Below are 10,682 nucleotides of genomic sequence, written 5' to 3'. Positions count from 1 at the left end.
CGATACTACATACATTACTACATAATAAACATTATTGCTACACTCAGTTAATTGATAAAGGAACTAGGATAAAAGAATCCAGAAGTTCAGCATCTCAACAGCAAGCCTATATACTCATTGTACTCAACTTCTTTTTCTCCAAAGCTCCCTTTTTTAAGCCATTTCTACCTTTCCTCACATACACAAACTCCTCTAATTTTTTTCCATATCTGTATTTTGAATATAGCTTGTTATTTTTTATATAACATTTTCTTTCCTCTAGTAGCACATAATTAAGAAAACTTCCTCCTTTCTTGTTTCCTTTTCTTCCTTTTCTAATATAATGAGTAACTTTTGTGAACTGAACTCTACAAAATTTGATCCCCAATCCTTTGCAGTAGATATTATTATTAACCTTATTTCAGGAATAAAAACAACAATACTCAGAAAAATTAAGTGAATTCCCTAAGAATACAGAACAAGGAAAAGACAATACAGACTTTTACAAAAATATCCTAGAAAAACATGCCACTTAAATTGTTTTGATGCATGGAGTCATATGGACTTTTGTCAAGTAGTGAGGTTTCTCAAAAGATTAGTAACATTATAATAAATTTTTATTATCTTAGAAGTTTATTAAAATGTCTTTTTGTTATTAAAATAATGTGGTAATTTGCTATTTAATCAGTTCATAGAACTAACACATACCAATATAATTTTATTTGATATGCAAACTACTTATTGATCATTTTAAAGATTCTCACTTGGTTTTAACCTGTAATGTCATCTATTTCTCCTTATATTACTTGACTATGATATTAATATGATCAATAGAAAATAAATCCATAATAATAATTTTCCTCTTAAAAGAAGAAAGAATCAGAATACAGAATTAAAATATAAAAAATTTTTCCAATGGCAACTAGTATTTCTCAAGCTTGTTTGTTTTATTAGACATTGATTCATTATTTATTTCCAAATGTCATAACTAGATTCCTTATTAAATATCTTTATACATTGCCTAAAAAATGATTTTTAAAGTTTAAACATATAGCCATTTATTTTACATAGAATCAAAGAAATTAATATAATTTATTATCTTAGTTCTCTTTTTTCTAAGTAAAAACAATTTACATTTTTTTCTGATAATCTGAAGTGTAGTCAGCTTCTAAGAGTACATTTAAATAATTTTTAATAATTATTACAAAATTAATTTTGATTAAGTTAATTGTAGGAATAAAGCCTATATTTCCCTGTAAGGTATTATCCTTCCAGTAGTATATAATATTAAATATGGATAATATAGGTCTGAATGAGGTTTTTACAACATACTCTGAGTAAATGAAATTCCAATTCAGAAGATGAAAGTTGTGTGATTATATAATAAAGCATGTTGTCTTCTGTAGTTGGCGATAAAAAAGAAAATGTTTTATAGAGAAAAGATTTCCCAACACATTATTGCAAAGATAAAATCACCAAATATCTCAAGTCATGGTAAAGCAGTGTTCATGATGGGAACTGGGACATCTTCAGAAATTGTATTTGTGGCAGATTTTAAAAGACTGAAAGGATAAGACAGATATCTGGATTAGTCAGTGTGAAAAGGTGACTTTTGCTCTTTTAGGGGCATTTCCCTTAAGGTGGTATTATTTAAAGATTCAGGGCTTTGGGATAGTGGTGATGGTAATAGCAGACCCATAGGCAGAATTCTTTGTTGTAATAAAGTTTTCACAATTGGTCAGCACTTTTTCCATAATTCATTGACCATCAGTTATTTATGGCCAGGGAGATTAAGGAATAAGGAATTTCAAGAACCATAAATACATTTTCAAAAAATAATAAGTAAGATGGATAACAATACTTATATCAGTACTAAACTCTTTTAATATAGAGAATTTCAGTGTCTATCTTATTAGATGCCATTGAGTGGCTAATTGGATCAAAAGAGAAACAAAAGACAGTGGTGGAAAGAATGTACTAAGTGAAAATGATCTCTAAAGTTCCATTTACCTCTACAATTCTTTGGTTTGCATGCATTCTGCATCTGAAATGATTTCAACCTTGAGAACTTAGGTCATTATGGCAGTATTATTTTGAAAAACCAATGCTAAAGCAAAGTTACTCTGTTACAGTGTAAAATAAGTCCCTGCTGTTTGTTCCAGGTATTACTACCTGAGAGTTACTGCAATGCAGCAGAAGATTATTTATTTATTGACCTGATGAAAAACAACTGGAAGTAGAAGTTGTGTTCCCCAGAAGGTGCACTGATCCATGAATCAACTAGGTTTTGATATAACTAGAGTTTATACAAGTAACACAGTGTTCAGAATGTGAGAAGCACTGAAGTCATTGTGGTTACAGTGTTGTTAAATCCCCATGGAGGATTCTAAGAGACATTCCACTAATGAACTTCTCACAGAAAGTGTGTCACATAAAAATAAGTGGGGTTGGATGACTGAGTAGAATGAAAGAGACATTTGTATTATCTAATGGAGAGAGAAAATTGTCCTCTTGCCAAATCAAGTGAAGTGAGAGGGAGAAGTTAAGAAGGAGTGGGAGGGCAAATGCTGGGAAAAGTAATTATTTCATTTTCTTTGTGTCAAAGGGGAACATTTTCTTGATTTGTATGCTACAATAGCTACTTCTATTCTATGACCTCCTGCAGGCAAGAAGTGAAAGTACTACAGGCGGACACACTCAGGAATCCAATGCCCATGAAAAGGGTCATGAGTGTTCAACTGACATAACCCCGAGATGTGATTTGGGGACATTTCTTGTATTCATTTACTAGTGCTGCCATAACAAATTACCACAAACTGGATGATTTAAAACAATATAGATGTATTCTTTTGTAGTTGTGGAAGGCAGAGTCCAAAATTAGGGTGTTGATAGAGTTGGTTCCTTCTGGAAGCTCTGAGAAAAAAAATCTATCTGTTCCATGCCTATCCTAGCTTCTGGTGTTTGCAGGAATCTTTGGCATCCCTTGCCTTATAGCTCTATCACTCTAATCTCTACCTCCCTTGTTACATGGCTTTCTTCCCTCTGTGCATCTTCACATGATCCTCTCTCTGTAAGCCTGTGTGTCCTCTCTTCTTATTAAGGACATCAATCTGTGCATTTTGGGCTCACTCTAATCCACTGTGATCTCATCTTAAATTAACTGGTTATATCTGCAAAGACCCTATTTCCAAATAAGATCACATTCTGAGGTTCCAGGTGGATATAAATTTTGGAGGTGAACACTTTTCAACTCAATAAATTCAGCACGAAGTGTAAGGTGGTTGTTGTTGTTGTTGTTGTTGTTTTTAATGTTCAGTTAGGTAGCATATAGTACATCATTAGTTTTTGATGTTCAATGATTCATTAGTTGCCTATAATACCCAGTGCTCACCCCAGCACTTGCCCTCCTTAGTACTCATCACCTGATTACCCCATCCTCCCACCCTTTCCCTTCTGTAACCCTCAGTTTGTTTCCTGGAGTCCAGAGTCTCTCATGGTTAGTCTCTTTCTCTAATTTCTTCTCATTTGGTTTTCCTCCCCTTTCCCTGTGGTCCTCCGTGTTATTCCTTATGCTCCACATATGAGTGAAACCATATGATAATTGTCTTTCTCTGCTTGACTTATTTCACTTAGCATACCCCCCCCAGTTCCACCCATGTTGATGAAAATAGTGGGTATTCATCCTTTCTGATGGCTGAGAACAATTCCATTGTATAGCAAGGTTGTTTTTGAAAGGACACCTGATCAATCACATTCCTTCTAATCTCACATGGAATTTGAGATAGGAATATGAGTCAGTGGTTGTGGATATAGATTTTCCTGACTGAGATTGTCCAGAGATTCAGTTTGCATTGTAGCGATCCCTTAACATTGGCTCTATATGCTCTATGTGGTATGTTTCTAATAATTAAATAACATCATGTATCTATATGTGTGTTCTATATTTTAAGGATTTCTGAGAATGGTGAAAAGAGGGAGGAATCATGGCTTTAATAATCTGGAAGAAGATATTTGAAAAAATTAACAGATATAATTTTTATACTTCAAGACTTATTACAGAATACTTTTATATTTTGTGTTATGACAGGACACTTCCCTTATGAATAAGGAACAAAAATTTTTTTTTTTTTGTTTCACTGGGTTGAACATACATTTAGCAACAGAATAAAAACTTTTCACCATTGCTTTTTTTTTTTTTGATGAACCATTGTGTGTGCACTCACTCTCTCTCTCTTCCCTTCCCTTTCTCCCTCTCTCCCTTTTTATAATACAAAGCTTACCTGAGAAGGTATCATCCAATCAGGGATAACAAGGATTTCCCAGTTACTCTTTCATTTATGTGGGGACATATGACTAGTTCTCACTAATGGAATGCAATGAACTGGCTTAAAAGTGTGTATTTTTTCTCCATGTGCCCTTTTTCTTCCTCTGTCTTCATGCAGAAAATCATGGTGACCATTCAAGCCAGAAGTTGTGCATAGCAGACATATAATATTGGAATGAGCCCACGTCCGAGAATTACCATTTTGAAGTGAACTACCAACAAAGAGGAGGATACACAATGGGCTTTACTTAATTAGAAAATAAACTCTTATTGTGATTGAGGCATTATATGTACATCCTAATTTCATTGAGTAATATAACATAAGGATATATTCACACAGAATGGTCACTTTGTTTTATAATTTAAATAGGAGCTTTATTATAAGTAGAAAAAGTAATCCTTGTTGGAATACATATGATTTGTACAAAACAATAAGAAAAAATCTCAAAAACCTTTGTTTGGGAGTAGATTTTTGAAAAAGACTATACATCAACTCATTTGCAAGAATTTGAGCCATTCTGAAGCAGCAACATCACACAATTCCATAATTTCAATTCTAATTTGTTGTTCTATTATGAAAAGTGAATATTCCTATTGAACTATGATTTTCAGGTTTTCTCACCTTCTATACGACAGATGCAATTAATTGTTTTGCTCTTTAATCCTTATGAAGACTTGTATACATGTTTGTTAGTGCTCCCTATTATTTCAAAACAGAAAACCAACAGTTTGGGGCAGCAGATTCAAGGGCAGCAGATACAATCTTGTACCATGATAGTATTGGTAGTCAGTCTCTGAGATGTCAATGTAAAGTGAATATAATTCAGCGGTATGGTATACACTACATTCCTGGTCAGGTGACTAGCGCTATATGCTGGAGTTGGTAAAGGCTTGTTAAATTGACGAGATACTCAAACATAAATTTCTCTTTTTCAGTGTGAAATCAAGAATGACTTCCAGTATTATTTTCTGAGTTTCTTTAGCTTGTAGAAAGTAATGGTAGAATATAGGCTATGGGTTATGAATTGATCTGGAATAGTAAGATAAAGATTGACAGCTCTTTCACTTAATAACATGTAATATTAGTTAATTTTTTATTTTTCCATCTCGCTGTTTTGAAAAGTTATAATAATAACACATGCACATACAAGGATTAAGAGGACGAACTCTGTTCAGTGTATTGCATTCTTTATAGAACACTTTAGTATAACATTATAAAAACATCACTTTAGTGGAAGCCAGATTGAATTTCAGCCAGCTGTTTTTCATCAATTTCAGAACGTCTGTTTCAGATCTAGAAAACTGGAAAATAGTGTCATTAACTAGCTTACATTGCTAATTAAGGAAATTCTTGAAATTTGCTCTCCAGACTTTCCTCAAACACATTTAACCATTGTGCACATGTACGCCTCTGTCTCTTAAAATAATTGAACAGGTTTGAACATAGGTATGCAGCGTCCTCCTTGTCCTGAGGGAGGCATGGAGGGAAGCTTATTCAGCAGCACATTTAAAGTCACGGAGGTTTGCTCTTGGAAGCTAAATAACTTCCTATGTTCTAGAATACCTGAATTTCTCCCTGAGGTTAGCAGAAGAGAAAAGAAATGGTAGGGGAATAGCAAAAACTATTACCGCTTATATAAAAGCTAGATGTATGTGCTCCTATTAGTGAGACTTAGGCTATTCCTATGTAAAGGGCAACATGATGTTACATTTCAAGATGACTTTGCTTTTATTGTTTCTAACACTGTATTTATGTGATAGATGAGTAAGAAAAAATTCAGGAAGATAAACTATGTCTCAATTTATACATCTGTGCTGCTTTTCAAAATATAAATACATAGAATTTTAGAACTTAAAATGTCCTGAGAGGCATTCACGCTCATTTAATGGAGCAAATATAATACTTGAAATTACTTGCTCAGGATCACACAACTGGTCAGCGAGAAAGGTGGGACCAGATTCCATATATCTTGAATCTGCTTTGTCTTCTAATTAGTTTATTCTAATGAGCAATTTTAGTAAAGATTTTTAATTGTTTTTCAGCCAAATATTTATCCTTATATTGTTCATGCTTTCTCTAACTTGCTACCTTTAGGAACCTTTATCAGATTAAAGAGGAACACAACACTTTGACTAGTTGTTGTGACTTGAATTTTTAACTTTTATAACTACTGTTTAAGATGTCTGATAAAAATTGCTTTTCTTCTAAATAAAAGCATTTATTTCAGAGGTGTTGGGGAGATTTTCCCATCGGAGAAGGTCTGGGGCTACTAGCATGGAATTCAATGAAGCCATTTTACATTTTGGTAAAAATTTGGCCTACTCTAGGCCTACTCTATAATTAGGTAAAATTAGGTAACAACAACAACAACAACAAAAACAATTTGACAAAACTCTCTAATACAATCTATTTTTCTTTCTCATTTTAAAACCTGTATATAAGTCAAAATGCTTATTTATTTTCTTTTACTTCCCTGGGTAAATATCTGAATTAAAGTACGGTTAGCATTGAATTTTTTGGTCTTTGTCAGGTTGTCATAATATTAGTATTACTTAAATCTAATGCTTTTGTTTATAAGTTTGAATTAAACATGAATTCTAGTCATTACCAGCACATGCCTGGTGGCCAGTTTCTAAATTATATTGCTGTGAGGTTGAGTTATTGTAAATAAGACTGGGCCAAATGTCAATTGATTATTCTCAGGTAATCAATATATTTTAAAAAGGAAATCTTTAGTTGACTAACAGCAAATGATTTTTATTCCATGGTTGTGCTAGCAGATGATTTTTAAAAATATATAAATTTGAAAATGTACTATTTTCAGATTAACACAATAGTGTGGATTGAATAAAAGTTTTCTTATTCTTATTTGCAAAAGCCATTAGGCTGAATATCTGAAATTATATGTAACCAGGGGTGCTATAAATTATTTTCCTTGTGATGAAGGTCTGATCCATCACTGGCTGTGTGATGTGTCAAAATCAATCAATCTAACCAAACATTGATTATTATATTTAATCATGTTTTTGTTATTTTACTAGGTAACTTTTCATGAGGAAGAAGAAAGACTCAGACCTTAAAAAATGTTAAAAAATAACTATCATTCTTCTATAACCCGAGGAAGGGTTGGGAATTGCTATGAATTTTAAAGGTAAAAAAATTCTAACTCTGAATCTCCCTTTATTTGAGTTTAACATTTCATCAAAGATCTTGAGCTTTGCAATTATTAGGTTTCTAGTTCTTATGTGAGGAATATAATAAATAAATACATTATGCATCACGCAGGTCACACATATAATATGCGTACATGTTATCTATCTATCCATCTGTTATTTTTCTATCATCTATCTATCATCTATCTATCTATCATCTCTATAAATCTTTATTTTCTTTGCTATATATTGGGGATGACAGAAAAAAGTTTTTTTTTTTTGTTTGTTTGTTTTTCCTGCTCAACCACATTATCTTTTAGAGGGACTTGAAAGAATTTCAAACCCAGTCATAAATTCTTCCTTAAAGATATTGGGCTGCCTTTTGGGACTATGGGAAGATATCTTGATATGGTGAGTTTCATAGGGTCTGAAAACAAAGGTTTTATGAGGTACATTTTTTTTTTTTGGTACCAAGCTTGTGGGAAACCAAGACATCACTTAGTTCCTATAAGTATTATACAAAAGTGTCTATTTCAAGACACTTTAGCTAAGAAAGACATGCATGTCCATGGGGAAATGTCACAGGTTCACTTACTTATTACTCAGTGGTTAGTATTCTTTAAGGTTTTTTACAAGATTTCCAATACCTTATTATCTGAGCTTGAATCCAGATGGGAGAAATTCGTTGAGTTATGTACAGTACAACATGATTATGGTAATAACATACTTAATAGCAATTGTTGTGCTGGTTTTTCAGAATTTGCAAAATCTTGTAAAGTTGTACCCTCTTTCTTCACTGCCTTTTTGTCACTAGGTGCACAGAAAATTTTTAACCTATAAAAGATAGAAAGGAAAATGTGTTAAAATCGCAGGAGTGAAGGGTTCCTTTTCATGGGTAAATAAATCTGCACAAATTCAAGTACAATACAAATAGTCACAAATGCTCCTATTCTCCCTTCTGCCTTCTACCAACTAAAAACTGAAAAGTAATCTCAGAAAAAATGTAGATAGAACATAGTAAAATAATTATAAACATGCAAATACATTTTTCTGTCCTTTCCCACTCTGTTTTTCCCATGTCCTTTTTCAAATGTAGAAAAGCTCTCTCAATTTCTATTTTTCCTCCTTTCAGAAAAATTAGTATGAATTAACATGTACACAGTGGAAGTGATAAGGAAGTAGAGCATATGCAATTGCAATTCTGGAAGTTTTCTCCTGTCTATGTGGAAATCAGCTTACCCATGTAGTAGTGTAAGAGACAAGGCCATTCCAATGCTGGGCCAGGTAAAATGTCAGTGGGGCCTTCTGGTAACCACGGTATGTTACTATATGATATAGACATACTGTATTCTGTACAGTACAGAACACACACTATATAACATATAGTGTATAATGAATAATGTATAGTATAGAGTATAAGCTCAGTTTCTGCTTGAATATTCATAAAGGAAATCTCGAAGATTTAAATTTCAGATAAAACTTCAAGTTGAAAATGACATTCTCTTCTGTGATGACATTCTTGACATTCTCTTCTGTGATATAATTATAATACTTTCCATTTTGATATGTATTTGTCTAGGCTTCTTATTTAAAGAGCATAAGGTACTGCAAATATTTTCCCCAAGTTGCTGCTTCCAGAGAAGACCAGTCCTATGTCTCTCAGTTAGTGCTGATCTGAGAGACTATAATGATAAGTCAGCCGATGGCCCAAGGTGCAACTGACAAGTCTTCAGTGGTTTGAGGATTGTTGGTTTCCATCTGTGTAAGTTTTCTAGGACTGTATAACAAAATAGCATGAACTGGCTAGTTTTAAGCAACAGAAAGTTATTGTCTGAGCTCTGGGAGTATGAAATCAAGGTGTCAGCAGGGTAGTTTTCTGGAAGCTCCTAGGGGTATTCTCTTCCTAGTTTCTGGTGGTTACCAGCAAATCCTCTTTGATTTGTAGGTATAGCACTCCAATCTTTGCCTCTGTTCTTGTATGGCTTTCTTCCCTCTGTGTATCTCTGTCCAAATTTCCTTCTTTTTATAGATCACTGGATTGGGGCCCTGCCTAGTCCAGTGTGACTTCCTCTTATCTGGGTTACATCTTCAAAGACCATCTTTCCAGATTTTTCATTCATAGGTATTGTGGGTTAGATCTTCAGTTTATCTTTCCGGGGCCACATTTCCACCAATCGTAGTCCAGCACTGCATGCATCTAGCTGTATTTCTGAGAGACTCTTGTGACATTTTTGTGACTGGTCCGGTATAGCATTCAGGATTTATTACAAACTGTATTGGGAATAGCACACACCTCTTATGGCTGATACTTTAAAGTTGATTCTGCTTCACAGGAAGATAGTTTAGACCCATCTTCTCTCAGAATAAACACAGAATATTCCATACAGTAAAGTCCCTATCTGAGTTGCTGTTGTCTTTTGATGTTATCTGTAATTTTCCACTTTTTTTCACTCCTTGGCACATTTATTAAATAATAATAATGTGGTACACAGAGTTATAAGGACTCAGTGGAGCACCTGTCCTTGCAGAATCCATGGATCCCACAGTTTTGCCTCTAGTCCAGCCATATATCTCCATATACCTCTGCGCAGTACACTGGTGTTTGGAAATATTCAGACATTATTTTTATGTTCTCTTTTCTCAATGTGAGGGATTAGGGATTTGTTTGTTTGTTTTAATCTAGAAAATGTCTTTATCCTTCTATAACTTTGCAAAAGAAAATTGATATGAAGAGTTTGGAATATAGCAACAGAAATAGTGATGGAAATATGGCTCCAAAGGAAATGAGTCTGTGTATAGGGCATAGGAGTTAGGGACTGGATGCCTGATGATTGCTAGTCACGAATGGAATAACGGGTACCGTCCACGGCCATACCACCCTGAACGCGCCCGATCTCGTCTGATCTCGGAAGCTAAGCAGGGTCGGGCCTGGTTAGTACTTGGATGGGAATAACGGGTACCATGTTTTAGTCCAACCAAACTATTCCACTACATAAAGATGAGGAAAGTGGACCTCAGAGCACATAAATGATAAATCAGTATTATAAAACAAACCTTAGAGAGAGAAAAAGCAAGCGCACAAGCAAGGAGAGTGGCAGGCAGAAGGAGAAGCAGGCTCCCTGCTGAGCAAGGAGCCCTTTGCAGGCCTCCATCCCAGAACCCTGGGATCATGACTTAAGCTGAAGGCAGATGCTTAACCAACTGAGCCACTCAGGCATCCCAAGAA

At 34.2% G+C, this 10,682-nt stretch overlaps 1 pseudogene; it reads left to right on the top strand.

Annotated features, from left to right (window-relative positions):
- Positions 1 to 10,317: 10,317 nt before the first annotated feature.
- Positions 10,318 to 10,424, top strand: LOC125094418 (uncharacterized; annotated as a pseudogene).
- The last annotated feature ends 258 nt before the right edge of the window (positions 10,425 to 10,682 follow it).

Source organism: Lutra lutra, chromosome 2 (assembly GCF_902655055.1).
Source record: "Lutra lutra chromosome 2, mLutLut1.2, whole genome shotgun sequence".
In the NCBI taxonomy this organism is placed as follows: Eukaryota; Metazoa; Chordata; class Mammalia; order Carnivora; family Mustelidae; genus Lutra; species Lutra lutra.
This window is presented reverse-complemented; position numbering and strand designations above follow the sequence as displayed.